This window comes from Aethalodelphis obliquidens, unplaced genomic scaffold (genome assembly GCF_003676395.1).
Source record: "Aethalodelphis obliquidens isolate GAN/ISIS:26980383/991018 unplaced genomic scaffold, ASM367639v1 scaffold30, whole genome shotgun sequence".
Lineage (NCBI taxonomy): Eukaryota > Metazoa > Chordata > Mammalia > Artiodactyla > Delphinidae > Aethalodelphis > Aethalodelphis obliquidens.
Genome location: NW_020837974.1, coordinates 11,872,337 through 11,893,075, shown reverse-complemented (window position 1 = coordinate 11,893,075; position 20,739 = coordinate 11,872,337). Strand labels below are relative to the sequence as shown.

At 42.6% G+C, this 20,739-nt stretch overlaps 1 protein-coding gene across 5 annotated transcripts in view; it reads right to left on the bottom strand.

Moving 5' to 3' along the window:
- Nucleotides 1-20,739, bottom strand: part of AUTS2 (activator of transcription and developmental regulator AUTS2) — a 1,119,937-nt gene that overhangs the window by 914,772 nt on the left and 184,426 nt on the right. The gene's annotated exons all lie outside the window — the stretch shown is intronic.

Genomic DNA, 20,739 nt, shown 5'->3' with positions numbered 1-20,739 from the left:
ATAAGTATCTCTAGTGATTGACTGATTGCCTTTGTAAGTCTTTCTCTCCTGCCATGTGGTAAGGTTTCTCCTTCCTTCCTACAGCACAATCCACTGAGGAGTGCCACTGTAGAAGCAGCTCTGTATCAATCCTGTGCTTATATTACTTCCAAGCAGTACTGTCTGACTGGAGCAGGACAGAGGAAAGCACACCTCATAAACTCCATGAAATGCAGCAGCAATTAGCCTCGTGGGACAAGAAACTAAGTCTTAGATAGAACAGTCTCCTTTGAAAATTACGGGTCCTATACACCTCAAGACTGTCTCATACTTTAGTTACAATAAAGCTAGTTCAGTTATAATAAAACTCTCTGAAGATGCCGATTTCTTGGAAACTTCCCCCATATGCCTGCTACCCACTGTGTGCACCATGAACCAGGCAACTAATAGCTTACGTAGGCAACTCAGCATATCTGTCAGTTCACAGGGATCCAGTTGTTTCCTTTAGGAACAATTAAGCAACAGCCTAAGGGGGAAGATACAAGTTGACAGAGTGCCTAGAATTTCCTGAAGAAACATTTAAAGAATGGCTGAAGATGGAAGGCAGTTCACTGGGCCTCCGCAGCACTTAATCATACCTTCTTATTAAAGTCAGTGAAACTGAACTTGGAGAGCATTTCTCTGGCTCATTTCCCCAGGCCTGTTTTAGAAATGGGAAGAAAGGATGAGAAGGTGGCAACAATGCCAAGAAAATTTCCTTGATTTGGATCAAAATTTTCATTTCTACTTAAAAAGGAAAACCCATCATCACTGCTTGGGTTTATTCGATGTGGTGCCCCACTCCCTTCCATTCAAAAGTCATTTCCATTAAAAGCCATTTAATTCAGTATAAAAGGTGCCCTTGCTGGGTCCCACTGTACCGTTTCCTTAGAACCAAGCTCTCTGCTTCTGTCCTTGGGAAGATCTGCTCCTGCTGGCAGACCGGTTGTTCCCAAGGAAAACTAAGGAGAGGGACACGTTTCCCCTACTCAGCAAAAACTCAGAATCTACTTACTAAATACAATCAAATTTTACAAGGCACTGAAGTGATAACCCCCAAGCAGAGAGCCCATGAGGTGATAAATATCTTATAATCACAAAGGTCAAAGACCCAGGTGTTTATGAGCACAGAAGATGTTTATGGCTATCCACTTGGCTAGAAATCTTTCAACCTTACTCTCTCCTTTATTGCCAGCTACATTATTATTATTCTCCAATTATTTTTGGAAAATCCAAAGCAAAGAGGACGATAAAAGAGCTTTATGAGACTGTTGAGCCAAATCAGTATGCCAGAAACAAATCAATGCTTCGAAGAGTTCTGAATACAATTATAGGCAAACAATAGTCCAATGTGTCTGGTAATCTCCCTCCAAACCATTATTGCATAGATTAAAAGATTACAGATATTCCTCTCTGCTTCTCAATATTAATAGTGATATAAAGCACATTTAATAAACCCAAACTGCCACAGCCCTAAGTTGGATTATGGGTCTGGTTCTTCATAAACTGACATGTACATGCAGACTCAGTTTAATAATATACAATCTTGGGTCAATCAAAATCTACCCTCACCAGCTCTCTATTTATTATCGCTTTTGCCACAAGCTGCACCCAATCAGATAATGTCCTAAAACTCTCTTGGCTGGCAGCTGCACAAAAATCTGCACAGCATCAGCATAACAAGTGACAGGTCTCCCCATCAATTACAACTCTGAGGGAAAGACGGCTTCAGCGGGGACATAACCCCACAGTCACACACCACCTTCGTTTCTGACGGACCATCAGATCAGAAAGGAAGCTGTCATCAGTGGAGAAAAGGAACCCAGCTCCTCATTAGCCAGGGTTTTCTTTTCTTTTCTTTTCTTTTTTCAACATACATCAAGGAATAATCATGGGTCAACTCAACTTTGACAGTTCCTTATGTAAATGGCATTTAAATGCAGGCAAACAGCTCACAAACAAAGAGGCTGCATCTAGGTTGGTGCTCACAGACCCACTCAGACCTAGTGTCCGTGCTGTGGGTCTCTCTGGGTTTTATCTCCTGCCAAATGACCAGAAACATCACCATGAACACAAAGTTGCTATTACGGGTTTTCACTGAGGGTGGAGATAGGCTGTGTGCATCCTTTTGGGATCCAGAGGCAAGTTCTCCTGCAGCAATGGCATGGAACTGCCTCTGAGACCACCCACATCCCAAGGCAGGACTATCCCCCTCCAGCCAAGCCAGCCTGTGTTTTTAGTCTCATAACTCCACCTCCAATCAGGCTCTCCACCCTTTCGCAGCTCTTATTCTAAGTTCTTTCAGCTCCAACTCAAGGCCCACTTTCCCCAAAAAGTCCACCTCACTCACATCTGACTTCCTGGGGCACTCACACAGAACACTGCACACCAGAGTACTAGAGTCTATTTTGTCCTTGACAGACCTCCAATTGTTAAGTACACGTCTTATGTCTCCAAATGATCCCTTAGCCAGACATATTCTCTCTCACACAAAGTAGCCATAAAACCTGGTACACTAAATACTGCCTTCAACAAGAAATGAGTAAGATAGGGATGTTACCAAGGGTTAGGGGTGGGTGGAAGCTATAAGGATGAGCTGCTAGAGAGCTTGGCAATTAAAACCATAAACATTCCTTCCTCTAAGCTTCCCCAGCACCCTGCTCATATTTTAGTTATCAACTTACCATACAGTCGTTGGTTTTGTATTTTTATATTTGCTTCATACATCAGAACTAGTGACTCTCAATAGCACAGCTGCATGCTAGTTTGTCTCCCTAGTGACTGATCAGAGTGAGTGAGCCTCTGATGATGATGATGATGATGAAGATGATGGTGGTGGTGGTGGTGGTGGTGATGATGAAAAAAGAAGAGGAATGGCAAATATTTATTGAGTATTTACTATTTAGAAACACTTCACAACAACCTATTTTAAGCACTTCACTTACTAGATAGGTTCTATTTCTATTACTCATCATTTTACTGATGAAGGAACTGAAGGTCCAGGGGAAGTTACCCAAGGAAGTTACCAGACAGTCACAAAGCTGTCTGGCTTCAAAGTCCATGCCAACCAAATACCTCTTGAATGAATGAGTGAATGACAGACTTTGAGCAGGAAGGTAACTACAGTATAAAGAAGCAGTGGATTTGGAGTCAGATGTCCCAACCTAGAATCTTGGCTCTATCACTTACGGGACAGGAGACCAGAGCTGATTCATAACCTCTCTGGCCCTTGTTTTCTTTATCTACAAAAAGGATGGGGAAAACAGCATGGAGAAGCCACTTATACGAAGCTAGGCCTTCATTTCAGGCACTCAACCTATGTCACTCCACATAAGTTTCAGTTCCATCCCATCCCAAATTCCAATCTTAGCCAGAATAAATGAGTTTAACACATAAAGGAAAGTACTAATCCCAAACTGACTTAATCTGCTAATATACTTCTAACACGTCTGGGGAGGGCAGAATGTGACTGGATATGTTAATTGCCAGGAGTTGATGAAATGACTGAATTCCACTGAAATGAATGGAAATTAAATAAATTAATATATGGTAAAGTACCCAGCACCATGCATGAAACATGGATGACCAAAACAATGTTTCCTTCCTCCCTTTTAGAGATACACCAGGAAAATAAAGCTCTCAGATGTCAGAAGTCTTTGGTTCTACATTACCTGTCTCCCAAGAAGAAAGTTTGTGCCCACAGTTAACAGCTTTACTCAGAAACTAATGCCTCTCTATACCCAAACCTAGGCAACATTTCTCTCCCCTGTAGTACTTGGATTTCAGAAGCAAAAGGCTTAGCCTGTCTTCCCACTAGAAAACTGCAGCAAGCAGACAGCATGACCTCTCTCGGCTGGACTCAGACTGACAGTCACCCAAGTCCAAACACAAATTACTGCCTCCAAAAGGAAGTCACTTACTGACAGGGGCCTCTTAGAGTAAATAGGGTGAAAAATAGGGATGGCTCTGTCCTCTCTCGCCATCTATATGTAGAACATATGCACAGCTGAAATGTATACTTCATTATCCCAAGTCTCATTTAAGCATTAAAAGAAAAAAAAAAAAGAGATCAGAAAGCAGTCTGTAGAAGAGGCAAAACAGCAGAGCATTTCCTCCAACACACTAAAGTCTACTTGTCCTGACCTTGTTTCTTCAAGAAGATCTATCACCCCAAAGATGACTTTTAGATTGGTGTTTCAAATACCTGATCCTTTCAAAACCTGACAACTCTGTCCCCTATCAAACTCCCTCTTAAGGATGTAAATATTATCAAGTCCACAGGAAAAAAACTCCCCAATTTCAATAAAAAGAGGTAAGTCAGACTGTGTGCAAGATGCTGGGTGAGGGAAATAGACCCATTCCCCTTCAGAAAACATCCATTTTCTAGCTGCAGAGGAAGGCAATCAGCTACACAGACGGGATATGGAAGTCTTTGACGCCTTATCACATTTTGGCATACTATTTGAAGATTCTACAACATGGCAGCTTAAAACCATGTCAGAAGACTAGTTGTAAATGTCTTACAGCAAAACCAGGGTGATTTGCAACTGAGGTATCACTATTTAAAAAAATAAATTTTAACTGAAAAATAATTGGCTTCTCTCTCCATCTCTAAAAAAGGGGCTAGCTCCATAAAAGAATACCTATTATTCTTGAAGAAAGGAACTGCTGCCTTTCATTAAGATGCCATGAATGCTTTTCCTGTTGGCCACAACACTGTCAAGGGCAGCACATTCTCGGCAAACCCAACAGCATAAAGAGGGCAGCCCCTCCTCTGCAAGGACTGGCCCCAGACATCTCCAGAGTGCATGCTCCACTCCCCCCACGCTGCTGGGCACACACTGAGCACACACAAAGTTCCTGCAGATTTTTCCAAGTGCCAATTGAGCCCCCAAGTGCACATTCACTGTGCAGTCTTGAAAGCAGGGCTGTAGGTGACAAAGGGAACACGGCTCCTATTCTTTGGAGTCCTATTCACTAGACTGGGCTAGAGAGGCTCCAGACTGTGCAAGGCTCTCTGCTTCAGAGGCCCTCACCCGGGTGGCCTGGCCAGGAGCTGGCCACTGGTCCAGCAGGAGGGATCCACACAATGGATCCACGTCACGCAGACACCCTGCCAGCCACACACTTTTCTCTCTTGCCTAGCTCAACCCTGTCCACAAAGCAAAGCTCCTTCCTATCTTTTGCTGACAATCTGTCTTCTTTCTCACTCTCACTTTCTCACTCCAAACTGCCTGAGCAGAAACCGAGGGGAAGCAGCGGGTGGGGGCAGAAGCATCACCATTTCCTATAAGGAACATAGAAAAACAAATGACGTGGTTCAGCTTTTCACAACATTTGTATAGTATTTACAAGGTAGACCAGTGGGGCTTAAAATTTATGGTGCCAAGAAAATGTTAAAGCAACAAAAAGTATGACTCCCTAAAACTGCAGAATCTTTAAACCAGAAATTTACAATGGGTTTTTCTTGGCAAGGAGAGCCTCAATAGAATAATGGTGAAATTGTACTTACTCTGAGGATGTAAATGGAAATACCACACTTGCTGGCACAGCCCAAAGTCTCAATTGCCTTGGACTCAATTGCCATTTTCATAAATGCAGTCCCTGTTGAATCACAAGCAGGACTGTGAACCTCCCCTAGGCTCAGCTGCTGACTTCTCCCTTTTTCTGTTGACCAAAATCCCCTGATATGCCCACAGAGCTGCGCCAGCTAACACCCAGAGTCTGAGACGTGTCTAACTCTGAAGATAAAGCAGGAACACTTGAAAATTACAAACCACATTCAAACTATTTTTAGACACTCCCCTTATCCCATATAACATGAGTCTACAACTAGGAAGTAGAATGTGTGAGAAATAATAATTAGGAAGCATCCAATATGTGCACCAGATACAATGCCAGGGACTTTACAAACATTATCTGACTTAACTCTTCATAATGATCATATGCAGTAGGCACAATCTCATTTATCTAGTAGAGAAACATAGGCTTAGAGAAGTTAAAGAACTTTCCCAAGGTGGAACATCTGTCAAATGGAGGAGGATAACAAATCCAGCAGCGTGGATCTGACATCTGACTCCAGAGCCACTGTCCCCTAGACCATACGCTCTCCCTCCAAGTTGGCTAGAATAGCTGGGCAATGCTTATTCACAGTTCAAAGACTTCCTACATGCTTGCCAAATGCCAGGCAATGTTCTAGCACCGGGGACACAGGTGGACTGGACCTCCCCAACAAGGTGACACGCAAGCAGACCTGAATGAAGTAAGGGTACAAACCACATGTACATCCGAGTACAGAATGTTCCAGGCTAAGAGAACAATAGTGCAAAGGCTCTGAGGCTGGTAAGGCTTGGCCTGGTTTAAGAACAGCACGAAAGCTCAAGGGTCGGAGAGGATTAATGAAAGTGACGTGGGAGATAGCAGGCTCCAGACCATGCAATATCTTGGAGGCCACAGTAAGTATAATCTTTGAATTACATTCTCAGTAAAATGGGAGACTCGTTGGAGGATTCTGAACTGAGGAGTGATATGATCTAAAGTATATTTTAAAGGACCACTGTGGCTGCTGGGTGAAGAATACTCTGCGGGAGGCAGAGGTGAGAGCTGGGAGGCTACTGCAATATTGCAATGGGTGAAAGATGGTGGCAGCTCAGCCCAGGGTGCTGGAAATGGAGGTGATGAGAAGTGGCTGATGAGAAGTTCTGTTCAGTCTGGTTTTAGCCCTCAGTGGCTGACAAAATCCTTCTTACTCTATTCTCAAAAGAACCTGGATCCGGAACCCTAGGGTTAAAAAGAGCCTGGCAGACAGTCAAATAAATAGTCATCAGTAAACAAAATCCAGTGTAAAGCTGTAGCCCACAACAAAGCGTTCACGGAGGGGGAGCTTGAGCCAATGGAGACCCAGCACTTAGAAGAATATGTCATGTTCAGGTAAAGTAGGACAGGTAAGTTTTACAGCACTACCTTCTGGGTGACACCTTCTGCCCTCCAGGTACTGCCTGGCATCTTTGGCAATCCTAGTGCCCAATTTATCAGGCAGTGCAATCAATATAGCATTAGGTCTGGCAGAAGCTGGGAGGTATCTGAACATTTGTGCTGAATGGAAAATATAACCCCCTACTCCCACCTTGCCAATTGCAAGAAGTGTTTTTAAACATAATATCACTTGTTCTTTGCTGGTGTCTTTTTATTTTTCCTCCCAGAAATACCCTAATTACCATGACGAAGAGTTGGGGAAAGATGGCTTTTATGTGGTTTTATCTCCCAAACACTGTATTGTCATGGGTTTATTTATTTGTGTTTTTACAGTAACGCAATGCTCCCCTGTAATTTGAGACTACTATGGAGAGGGCTGGCATGTGTTTTCCACAAGATTAAAGGCAATTTCTGTTTTCAAAGCTAGTATTGCTTCTTGGAAAACTCACTTCCTATGCTAAACTAAATCCACTAAGCCAAAATTCTACATTCACCTGGTCTGCATTACAGCATTGCAAACAGGACTAGGAGGGACAATTTCATTCATGCATTGATTCAAGCAGTATTTACTAAACCCCTACTGCATCAGGCACTGTGGGGGTGAGAAAAAACAGCACAAAATAAAACAACAGTCTTTGCCCTCCAGGGGCTCTGAATCCAGATGGGGAAACACAGAAATGACTACAAGGCAGACTGTGATAAGAGCTGTAACAGAAGTAAAACAACATGCATTGGAAGAACAGGGAATGAAGGATTGATCCCACCTGGTAGGGACGGGTGGTACTGGGAAAAGTTATGAGGTGAACAGGACCTTCATGTCCCACGGGCTTGGGAAACATCACCAATAGCAGCACAAGGAGGCCAAAGGCACAGGAGAAGGAAAGGCTGTGAGTAACTGAAAAATCACCTGAAAGACTTTCAGTCTGGAGGATAATTATTATTGGGGGTGTGGGTAGGGACGACTTAGAGATAATAAGGTACAAATAAGATCAGAAAGGGGGAGCCTGGAGCCTGTCTTTGGAGGCCCCTCCTTGACGGAAGACTTTGCAGCTGGATATTCAGGGGACACTGGGGAACCATTTCAGGCACCCAAGTAAGAAAAGATTGTCATGTCTCGATTACATGCCAGACACACACTAGCTATCCACATGTGCCTCTTAAACCTCACAGTGATGGGACAACATGGCCGTTATCAGCCCCAGATCACAGAGTGGAAAACAGAGTGTTAGGTCAAGTTTTACCTGTTCTAGGTTTCAATCAATTCTTCCCAACTCCATGAGTCCATGGTAAGTATTCTTCCCACGAGGCCCTTCGGATTTCACTTTTATGACAGTAATAGAGTGGTGTGGAGTAAAAGCACTGTGGCCAGAAAACCACTGCCAGAGTTGAGCTGTTCTCAAAGGAGAGATACAGAAGGCATGAGGAGAAGCATGAGAGATACTTCCAGGATGTGTGACTCTCACTAACCACCTAGAAACTACCATCTCTAGGGGTACATGCTTCAGCATCGATTGTATGTAAATATTAAAAGGTTGCTTTCAAAAACATATTGTAAACATGCTGTGAATCGTAGGACTGGCAGCATAATATTGTCACCTTATTTCACAGTATGCCTTCTATTCCTCAAAAAGCTTTTAAACACAATATCTGAGTTAATTCTAATGGCAAACCCATTTTACAAATGATCTAACAAAGACCAGAAAGCAGTGACTTACCAAAGGCCAGATTGTCAGTTTCTTCTGAATCCCAGCTCACCACCATCTTTCCCTGCCCCACAAGGAATGATGTTATTAGTCATATTCTACTGGAGGAAAAATCAGGGGGAAACGCATGATCCTTTTTAAATCTATGCTCTTCAATTCCTCCACCGACTTCCTCTCTGTCTCTTAAAAACTTGTATCTCTATCTTCACCAATGCCACTCTCACCCCAAATCAGACTCTGAATGTCAGAGTTAGGGCTTCTTATGATCAGAGAAGAGACCAAGGTTCAGGGAGGAAAAGGCCTCTCCTCTATTAAACAGCTACTATATGTGCCAGGGGCCTTCCGTACATCATCGATAACAGCAACTGCAATATTTATTCAGTCTTAATTATGGGCCAGGCACTGCACTAAGCATTTTAAATATTATCACAGTTAATCTTCACAAGAATCTTGTGAGGCTAGTAATTTATTTCTGTAGATGAGGAACAAATCTGAAGGCTCAGAAACGTCTAGTATAATTTGTCCAAGATGACATAATTTGTAAGTCACAGAGCTGTGGCTTGAATCAAAGCCTACTGAGCTGAGCTCTAAGGCCACTCTACCTTATCCGCTCTTATACGGCACCATAAAGGCAGGCGTGTTGGGGGCACGTGGAGTGGGCAGTGTCTGGAGGCTAGAACGGACATGGAGAAGCAGCAGTGGGGAAGCAGAGTCAGGCAGGAGCCAGAAGATGACTAACCTCTTAAGTTGTGCTATAGGGAGTGTGGGCCTTATCTGGATGCTGATCATCAAGCACAGCATTTTAAGTAGGTCAATGACCTGGTCAAGTTTGTATATTTTAGGAAAATTCACTCTGGGTTCAATGTACAGAACTGATTTAACTGGGGCAGAGGCAAGCCTGAAGGCAGACAGACAGGTTAGGAGGTTCTGCATTACTCTTAAAAATAGCTGATGAGGGCCATGTGAACCAGGGTGCTTCCTAGGTGTTCAATAAATATTTGTTAATTGCGGTATTGATTGGTTACAAGCGGAACAATCTGTTGTACCTAGTGGGCCATGTCAGCTCTATCATATGGCCGTTCCAGTGTGTGATCACAGACTCTGGGTGCAATGCTCACTTATGCTGAAAAGGCCTCTCTTTACAGGCATCGCTGTGTTATTTCTTCTCTGGGGTTTTTATCCCCTAATTGTGTGCTTCTACCAATCAAGGAATTTCAGATGAAATGTGAGACCAGGTTTCTGAGCATCTGTATTTATCTGTCTTCTTTCATTGGGGGCAGAGAGAGAAGAAGATGGGTGGTTGGTGTATAGATTTGAAGAGGAGTCATGTATTTCCATGATGTGCATGCTCCACTCCGAAATAACTAGCTGCATTCCTTGTAGGCAAGGATTCAGAGGACTTACGTTGATGGGAAGGTAAGAAAATGATGGCTATGATGGAGAAGGGGGCCTGATTGTCCACTGAAAGCCTTTAACATCTAAGAGGGAGTGAAGTCCAGGTTAGAGGGGCTCCAGAAGCCATCTGACTGTTCTTTGCAACCCCCTGGTTTTGTACCCCTCTCTCTCCTAACAGAAAGCATGCAGCTGCAGAAGCCAGTGAGCCAATAAGGATCATCAGACATTTTGCCCAGCTCCCTAGATCGTGAAACAAAAACCCCAGGATACCCTTTTGCCTTGCCCTACCTAGCCATATACTTAATTTCTTTATAAGTGTGAGCTGAAGTTCCTACTCTGGCTATGTGTATATACTGAGGGTAGCTGCTCAGACACCACAGGCTAAATTAGAGGAGGGCTCATCTGAGTGACAGAATGAAAGCTAAAGGCCTTTTCAGATAAAGTAAAATCTAAGGAAATACGTCGTTCACTATATTACCTAGTTAAGTACCAGACTTAGTGCCTAAGCATACACCTTAACTATTTAGAACACTAAATTTAGAACACTAACATGAAAAATATATCTGGCTTCTTAAATAAACCAGAATAGTGACATTATACTATCCATTTACTTCCAGACTGAATCACCCAACAAATATCACCTGAACACCTACCTAGTTGTTCTTTAAGTGTGCATAGAAATCGTTTAGGGGAGTCTGTTAAAAATGCAAATTACCATACCCAGAGAGTCTGATTTAGTAGGTATGGAGTCATGCCTAGTGTGATGATTAAAATATGTCCACAAATTCTTGAATACTCCTCCCTTCACAAGGTAGCTTAATTCCCTTGAATGCAGGCTGTATTTAGTGACTCCCTTCTGACTAACAGAATGTGGCAGAAGTGACAGTTATGAATTGCATGATTAGGTCATTTGTCTCTGTCTTGAATCATTCACTCTGGGAAAACCAGCTGTCATGTCAAGAGGTCACTTTGGAGAAGTCCACGAGGTAAGAAACTGAGGCCTCCTGCCAAAAGCCATGTGAGTGTGCCATCTTAAAAGTGGGTTCTCCAGCTCCAATCATTTAGGTGATACCAGTCCCAACCAACATCTACTGCAATCTCATTAAAGTACCTAAGCAAGAACCACTCAGGAATACCTGACCCACAGAAACTATGAGATAGTAAATGTTTGCTCTTTTAAGTAGATAATTTTGAGGTAATTTTATACATAGTCATACATAACTAATATAACTAGAAATCAGCATTTTAAATCTTGATCTTGGTGATTTATAATAAAAAATAATTAAATACTCATAGTGACATAATCCAGATGTTTCCAACTTGGTGTCATCTTTGTTAAAAGGAGGAAAACAACAACTTTAAAAAAACACATTAGACACTGCTCATCTTATCTGAGCTCATTACACTTACAACATTTTGTTTCCATGATACCCCTGTGTAGCCACTATATCATTTAAGCTTCAGGGAGGCAACATGAGGTCCAGTAAACTAAACATCATACAAGCAAGCTGGTCACCACTTGCTATAAATATTTTAAGTTTCCACCTAAAATCTACACTCAGTGGTGTAATATTACACGACAAATATTTCCTGATCAGACGTTAAATGCAAAACAAAAACACAAAAAACTCCCGAAATAAAGTCAAAGACTTCTTTTCCTAGGACCAAATATGATGAAGGGTCTGACAAACAAGCACTTTTAACTGTAGTAAAAAGCTAATCCATGACAATTCTTTACTTGAAATCATAAGGAAGAAGGAGCCCACAGATTGAGTATGAAAGTACAAGGCAAGGGCTCTGGAATGAATCTGCTTGGGCTTAAATCCCATTTTCGGGCTTCCCTGGTGGCGCAGTGGTTGGGAGTCCGCCTGCCGATGCAAGGGACACGGGTTCGTGCCCTGGTCTGGGAGGATCCCATGTGCCGTGGAGCGGCTGGGCCCGTGAGCCATGGCCGCTGAGCCTGAGCGTCCGGAGCCTGTGCTCTGCAAAGGGAGAGGCCACAGCAGTGAGAGGCCCGCGTACCGCAAAAAAAAAAAAAAAAAAAAAAAAAAAAATCACATTTACTAGCTGTGTGACCTTGGGTGAACTAACTTCTCTCTGTGCCTCAGTTTCCTCAACTTATAAAATGAAGATAATAGAACCTAGCTCATAACACTGTGTAAGGAGTAATGGTCCAATACTTGTAATACCCTTAGAACAATGCCTCATACATGGAAGCAACAAATATAATCTATATTCCATTCCAACATCATCTTCTATTAAACCTTTAGATGAATATCCTAAGAAAAAGCAAATTTTCTGAATTTTATCCTCATACTCTTGTCTTTCTTCTGTGGTTTTGAAGCTAGTGAAAGACCTTGGTTAGAATCAGTCAGGAAAAAGAAAACTATCTTTGTCCCAGTTGCTGGAATACTATCATCCAATATTAAACTTAGTGCTCACTGGGGGCATCACATCTACATTTCCTAAGGGAAATAAAAGTTGGCTCTGATTCCTGTACCTGTCTCAGAAGGAAAGAGTTCATCGCTACTGTAATTTTTAGGATGATTACCTACCTGATTTCCTAAGTTGCTTGGTTCCACCTTTACAAAGATTTGCAAAAATCACGCAGAAGAATTTGCATTGTTTCTTTTTCATATTCTTTTCCCCCACATATTTTCTTGTCTGCATGTAGTTGGGTATTTTCTTACAGTTGCACTCTATTCCTCTACCATCCTACTGCGATCATTTGCCTCACTCAAGATATGAAGCCTCTTTAACTCCTCACTGGAATTTTTTTCTTCTCAGCAAGAAATACAAAGAAAGTCCGCTTTTCTGTATTGTTTGTCCCCTCCTTCTGACTATCCATAACAGTCTCTCTAAAGTAAATATAGTTCTCACAAGGAAATTTCTGGGCCGGGGCAGAGATAAAGGATGATTTCAAAAATGCCAACACTGGACAAAGCACTTGCCACAAACATAAAGTTGGTGTGTTCTGAAAGTCTTGCCATGTAACGTCACGACGTCCCTGCAGATTTATCTACCTATTACGAAGGGTGCTACTTAATTAAGTCCACAGAGCGCTGGGCTGAGGCTGTAAACGCTGCCACAGTGGGTCATATTCACAACCCATCCTCACGTCAGCATTCTGCATCTGACAATCAACTGCACCAAGGAAGAGTTTAAAGGAAGACATAACTGTCCTCCCTCACATAAAAGCTAAAATATCAACTGCTGTAAGCTCAAGAGACCACAAGGAAAGCAACTCCCCCCTGGTTCAGTGATTCTTAAACTTGACTGTGCATCAGAATCTTGGGAGGGCTTATTAAGACACAGATTGCTGGCTTCCTCCCACCCCCACTCCCGCCCCCAGGAAATCAAGATGGGGCCTTGAAAATCTGCATTTCAAACAAGTTCCCAGGTGAAGCTGATGGAACCCAAAGATGCTACAACTCAAGACATGACACATGTGAGGACAAAATCTGCAATTCTCAACAACAACCCAGGTCTGTCACCATCCACGTAACTGTGAGCCCACGATCCTATATTTCGGCTCTCAACAAGGAATAAAACTAATAGATCGGCAGAATGATGATTTAAATCTTCATTAAAGGCATTACAGGATTAATTATCATGGCAACTCTTCACTGACTTTTGCAAAGTAAGGACCAAAGTGAGACTTCAAATCCACCCTAAACTCAGCATTTCAGAGCCACACCAGGAACTAAGTCAGGTAATTCTCTGACATGCTGCAGAAATCAAAAATGAGCTGTAAGGCAACATCAAAGGTATGGGAAGTTTCATATGATGAGGAATGAAAGCTCTAACTCCCCACAGAAGACACCTGCAACACTGCTGTGAAACTCCACCTGGAGTAAACTACAGGTGTGTGCATTATGATTGCCAGGTCCATCCATCAGCAAAACTCCCATCTCCTTCCCTCCTATTTCCCTGTTTAATATGGTGTCACTGGAAAATGAAATGTAAAGAGCTCTGAAAAATGTTAATAGCCCCAAAGAAACGAGTGTGTGACACTGTGTTCCTCCCTAGGAACACCTGGGAGATGCTGAGTTTAACTAGCTTACAGGTGGTACTGACTGGCATGGGCAGACAGGGATTTATTTTTTGACTGCACGTCTTCAGGTTATATCTTCCATAACTATCAACAACTATACGGACTTTCATGTGTGGGCAGAGGAAACAGATGAGGATCGGGACACAGAGGTTTCCAGAAAAGCAATCCAAAAAGTCACTATATAAGGAAGCACATCCAGTGAGTGGTGATACACTGGTGGACATCAGGGGCTCCTGGACGACCTCCTCAAAGTGGCAGTATTTATTCAAGAGTTATCTCCAGTTGGTGCCAGTGACGGTAGACTGCCGATAGAACACAGTGCACAGTACATCAGCAGTTTCAACTACAGTATTCCAAGCAAAGCAGTTCCTAAGGAGAGCCATAAAATGCAGTCATTTATAATTCTGCTGAGACACGGATCTGATTATTGCCCATCATTGTGGGAGGAGCTAGAAACTGCCCAGACCAGCACCCACAGCTGAACCTGGCTTTTTCATTCTCTTTTATTAGGCATTACAGTAATTGCCTTGGAGTGAGCAAATAATTTTGAGGAAATGACCACCAAGTGAGAAAGAAAATGTCAATGAAATTTAAAAGAACAATTAATTTACGACATGTCTGTCATGAACAGTCAACAGAGGTTCTCAGAAGAACTGTCAATCTGCAGAAAACCACTATAAACCAAAACTCCTTCCATTGGAAGATTTAAGAATTCACAAAGGATTTCTCCCTTAATAACTATACTATTCCTCTGGGCTCTCCAGCAGTGTACCCAGGCCAAGTCCTAAGTAGAACTGAACTCAAGATATAGACTGTAAACCAAAAAAAATAAAAATAAAACACAGCAAAAGTGAGATACTGGTTCACTCATCCAAAAGCGACAAGCACTTTGACCAACAGCAACGAGTGATGTATATACATAGCATACCCACTATGAGCCAGCACTCCAAGGCTGAGCAAGAAAATGCAAGTTCCTCTCTAGTTGGACAGATAAGACAGCTGCACAAAATAAGCAATAACATAAGATAAAATTTCATTAAGTAATGAAATGAGTTCACAGCGCTACAGGAGAACAGATAAGGGAGCCATCGAGGGGGGACAGAAGTAGACAGAAAAGCCCTTCCATTATCAGCCAAAATAACTTATCAGGTCCCCATGCAGGGGACACCGTGATAAGACTTGTGTAAACTGGTTAAACAAGAAATGTACCCTGCCCTCAAGGAATACAAGCTCTCAGAGAAGTGGTTCCACCACAGACTAGAGCTTAGAGGGTAAGCACAGATAATAAAGCAGGAATTCTGACCCACAAAAGGAAAAATAAAGGTTTCTGTAGGGCCTTTTCTATCAAACAAACTTTGTAAAAAGAAATAAATCCACTACCCTTAAAGTACATATTCAGGCTAAGGATTAGCTAGGGCAGCTGTCCAAAGACAGGAAACATATACAGATTCTGATAAACAGTTCACTTTGATCCAACATGCTGGTCTGGTTAATGTAATAAACATGAAGGATGGTGAGCACATTCCAAAGAGCCAAGCGTACCATCTCACCTCCCGGCCTCCGCACCTCTCTTCTCTCGCAGATACCTGCCCAGCTCACTTCCTCACCCCATTTCAGATCACTACTCAAGAGCCATCTTCTCAGTGAGTCTTGTCTTGGCCATTGAATCTAAAATTGCATCCACCACCACCCCCAAAACACACAGTAGCACTTCCTGTGTCTCTTTCCTCCTTCCTTTTTCTCCATGGCACTTACCAGCTTCTAATATTCTAGATTATTTATTTACTTTCTTTAATGACTGTCTCCACCGTTAGAATGTATGTTCCTTTGGGACAGATATTGTACGTTTTGTTCACCATTGGGTCCTAAGCATCTAGAATAGTGTCTGGCACATATACGAAGAATAAACCTGCTGACTGAATGAATAAATGAATGAATGCATGTTGGTACTGACACCTAAGGTTTTTTTTTACAGATTGTACATAGTATAGTAAACACCATATTGCATAGTAATGTCTTTAATTTTTTTATATTTTATAGTATGTAAATTAAGTCCATCAAGGGACTTTGCTTTATTTGCAGAAAGTTTTGCCCAGCAGTAGGCATCAACAGGCACATAAAACCTTTTGGTCCTAAGTTCCATTTCCCTTCTATTTACTTTTTTTTTTTTTCCCAGTACGCGGGCCTCTCACTGTTGTGGCCTCTCCCGTTGCGGAGCACAGGCTCCGGACGCACAGGCTCAGTGGCCATGGCTCATGGGCCCAGCCGCTCCGCGGCATGTGGGATCTTCCCAGACTGGGGCACGAACCCCATGTCCCCTGCATCGGCAGGCAGACTCTCAACCACTGCGCCACCAGGGAAGCCCCCTTCTATTTACTTTTAGTTTTTCTTTCTCATAAAACCCAGCAGTGTTAATTACCACTATTGAAATTGACAAGTATATCCTTACCAATAACCCCATTAACTGACATATATTGTTTTATTACGTACTTACTTTATTCAGTCAAGAAATGTTGATTGATAACCTACCATGTCACATACCTTACACTTTGCAATGAGGAAACAATGATGAGCAAGAAGACTAGAATTCTTGTCCTGGTGGAGCAGACTCTAGTCTAGGGGATAACAATTAGTAAGTAAGAACCAAAAACTATGATTAAAGTTATTCTAGGGGAAGTGAGGGGAACATGGAAGCACACAGCAGGGATACCTATCCTACTTTAGGAAACCCAAAGAAGTGTCAATTGTAACCATTTATCTAAAAGGTAAGTAGGAATTGGCCAAGCAAAAAGGTGAGGGGGTTGGAAGTACTTCAGGGAGAGAGAGTAGAAACAAATAGGAAGGCTCAGAAACAACAGAGCCCTTTCCAGGAAAAGCGCAGGGAGGAGCCAGGAGAGCCTCAAGACCTGTTTGTGGCTGAATAAGTGGGCAGAGACTCCACCATGTGGGACCTTCTGAATCACTGATACTTGCATCAGTTCATGTCGGGAGGCTCTATGTCCCAAGGCCTGTGCTAGCTGCTATCAGGGGAGCAGAGCTGAATCAAACTGACAGAATTCCTGACCTTTGGCACACTTACTGCAAGAGAGACTAAAAGACTGAACTGAGGCTGGGAAGTGAACATTTTTTAAAATACCAAATCACAATATGTGGGCAAAAGCAGCTTCACAATCTCACCCCAGCGGCGTGCCTGACCAAATCTGGTTAGGGATAACTGGCCAAATCTCAGGGTAGGAGAAGACAGCAAAAGGAGGGGCTGCTTTGGAATTCTACACCAGGGATATATCTGGTGACCCCAGATATAATTACAGCTTACTCACTCCCACCAGCTCAACTGCTGCTCTGATTTCTATTCATTCAGCCTTAGTCTAGTTGCTGAATCTTAATTATCACATTTCCTCAAATGGCCTGCACTCTTGCTACTTAGAACTTTGTGTGGAAGCTTTCCCAAAGCTGATACAGGAACAGATAACCCTGACCTGGTGTGTATAGTTAGAAACAAATTTCCTGTTACATGTTTATCTGACACTGATTTTATTTGAATGTTTGAGAGTACATGCTCAATAACCAGGATACTGAAATGTCCTTTCAAACATACAGTTATAGACACATAAGTTATTAAAAACAACCCTTCAATCTACTTTGTTAAAGGCTGATTGTCTAATTTTTCATTATCTTTAGGTTTTCAATAATATTTAGATTTCTAATGAGAAAAAGACTGAGGTACAATAGCAAATATTTGGAGTTACAAACCAAAAAAGCACCTAGAAAATCCTGAGGGGGTTTTGAGAAATTCCATGTACGATTATGCAGTGTATAGGTACTACAAATGATATATCTTCTGCTTGTCTCTAACAGCGGGTGCCAAAACTGGCTCAGGGGCACCAGGAGACCTGGCTGAAAATGCAGACTCCCAGGTCCTACCAGGAGATGTTCTCATTCAGTGGTCTGGGTTGAGGTACCAGAATTAGTACTTTTGACAAGTGCCACAGGAAATTGCACAGCTGGCAGTCTAAACTCTAAGCCCACCATGGTGTGGGATCAGTGGTCCTCAAAGCAAGTTCACATTCCATGGAAGGTATAAACTGGGGCACTGGGAAAAAAATCAGAGCTTCTATTTATAATTATTTCTCATACCATTCTTACATAATTTCTAACATATATATTTTATAACCTAAAACATCCGTAAAGTGTGTAAATATATTACTATGATATGACCAAATTCTTCAAATACGATCAAATTCTTCTTATAAGGAGTTTATAATTTTTAAAACATTGGAGACCACAGGAGTACTTTTGCCCAAAACTGCAACTGAATACTCCCGTGTCCCAGGGAAAATGGAAGGAATATGGAATTGAAAGAAAACAGCTTGGTGAGGGGGCAACACAATGTCTTAAAACACACCAAAGAGAAAGCTGAAAAGACCCCAACTGATGCCCCAACCTTGGGGAAAGCAAGTTGGGGTATCCATGTGTCTCGTGTGTAAAATGAACACAGGGTGAACCACCTGTTCTCATGAGGTCCCCCCAGCACTAACTCACCACAGTTTTATGAAACACTAGTGAAGAGACACCCCGAGTGCAACAAAGATAGATGGCAGACACTATACCTCACAAATTCGAAATAGGGCGACAAAATCTACAAACTGTCTATGATGCAGGCATTGAGCCCATCACTAGAATCGTAAAGCATTCTCACTGAAAGAGCTTGATGGCCCCCACATTTTATAGAGAGGGAAAATGGCTCAAAGTGGAGACCGGTTCTGGCCAAGTAGCCCCAGGCAGCTGGTGGCAAAGCCGAGTCTCCTGATCCTGGGAGCATAGCCCTTCCGCTTTACCAGTCTCCTTCCTTTCTAAAATAAAGAGACTTTTTAAGATGCCAGAGGCCCAGCTTTCTGAAGATAAAAAATAAGTTCCATTCATTGTTCTAAATATGATTTATGTTTGCAACCTTTAGAAAGAGGAAAAAAAATGTTCTGGGATTTGTTTTGCCTCCCTGTTTCTTTTTTCTTAATTTGAGGAGCTGGTGAAGACATAACCTTATACTGTTAGAAAAGAAAATTTAAGAGCATCTTAAATAAGGAAGCCCAGTAGCGATCACACTGTGATTATCAGTGAGGCTGCCAAGAGCCCATTTGAGAGCTGAGGTCTTCTGGAACACCACAGATCTCCAGCTGCCTCCAAGTCAGGCACTTCCTTTATCTCCCTGAGACTCTGGAGACAGGCAAGGTCAGTTTTCCTTCCTGCTTTGCTGCATATCTAATACTCTCTTCAGTGTGAATTTAAAAGGACAAAAAAAAGAAGGCTAGAGCTTCACATCTCTGCTGAGGAAACATCTGCCTTCCTACCAGCCCAGGACTGCTGAGCGCACACTGGGGGAGCACAGCAGTCCAGGTTTGGATTCAGGATTTGTATACCTAATCTCTGCAAGAGAGCAGCACCTCAAGATCTGTGAAGTCTGACCCCATCCCTTGGGGAGACAGGGGAAGGATGATTCTCAGGCACATGGCAGTTTGAGAACCACTGAGCTCTAGACAAGACGGCAGGGACACCTGGGCTCTGGGTAATACTCTTCCCCACCTCCCACTCACGACCATCCCTAGGTCCCAGAACATCTCCCCTCCAAGGTTACTCTCTAGGGGTGGAGGTAAGAAAGCAGTATCCCAAAACTTGAAACTTAGCCACTTAGCCACTCCCTCATTCAAAGTGGAAAGAGGGAGTAAACGAACTCATATCTGTTCGCTAAGCACTTTCCACATGTGATTCCACTGCATCCTCTCAATAAAAACCCTCCACATTCAGACGTACCGTAGTTAATTAAAAGCTTCTAGGGAAATCTAGACTCAAGTTAGGCTGAAGGAAGTTTTACTGCAAACATAAAGAGTCTGCTATCAGGGCAAATGAGAGCATAAATGAGATCATACAGACATGATCACACCATCAAAATAATCAAGGAAAATAATCAAGGATATTTAATATTAATGACTGATATTCCGAATTATACATGAAGGCCAATCCCCCCAACAAAAAAAGTACTGCTAGGCAATACCTCATTGCCCTTGCTCAAGTTACCAGTCTATAACTAAAAATAAAAGAACTGCATTTCTTTCCAACTACCCCACAAATCTGTCTGCACCATCCCCACAACTGTTCAATTTAGTGAGGTTTGGCCATAAATGTTTTTCTTCTTCCAGATCACGCCACAAAAATGTCTGATTCTGGGACAGACTGCAGGACTGTGCAGTCTCTTCCCTATTTTCAACTTCTGGTCCACTCCATCTATCTTCAGTTAGGTTACATCTTTTCACTGCATTGTCTATCGATTGTGGACGAAGAGAAGACTTGAACAGGGATAGATAACCTAAGGCGTCACACCATGGAATGTGGAAAACATATCCATCACGGCTGTTCTCAGCCCACCCACAGCAGCCCTGAATGTTAAAGTCTGAAGGGCCTTCTCCAAGCAGTGTTCGAACATTTACAGCTCCATAAACTTAGTGTGTCATCAAGGTAACTTTGTGCATGAACCCAAGCTCCACACAGTAATTAGGTGGAGAGGAGAACAGGCAGGCACCCTTCAAGAGCTAATCGCGT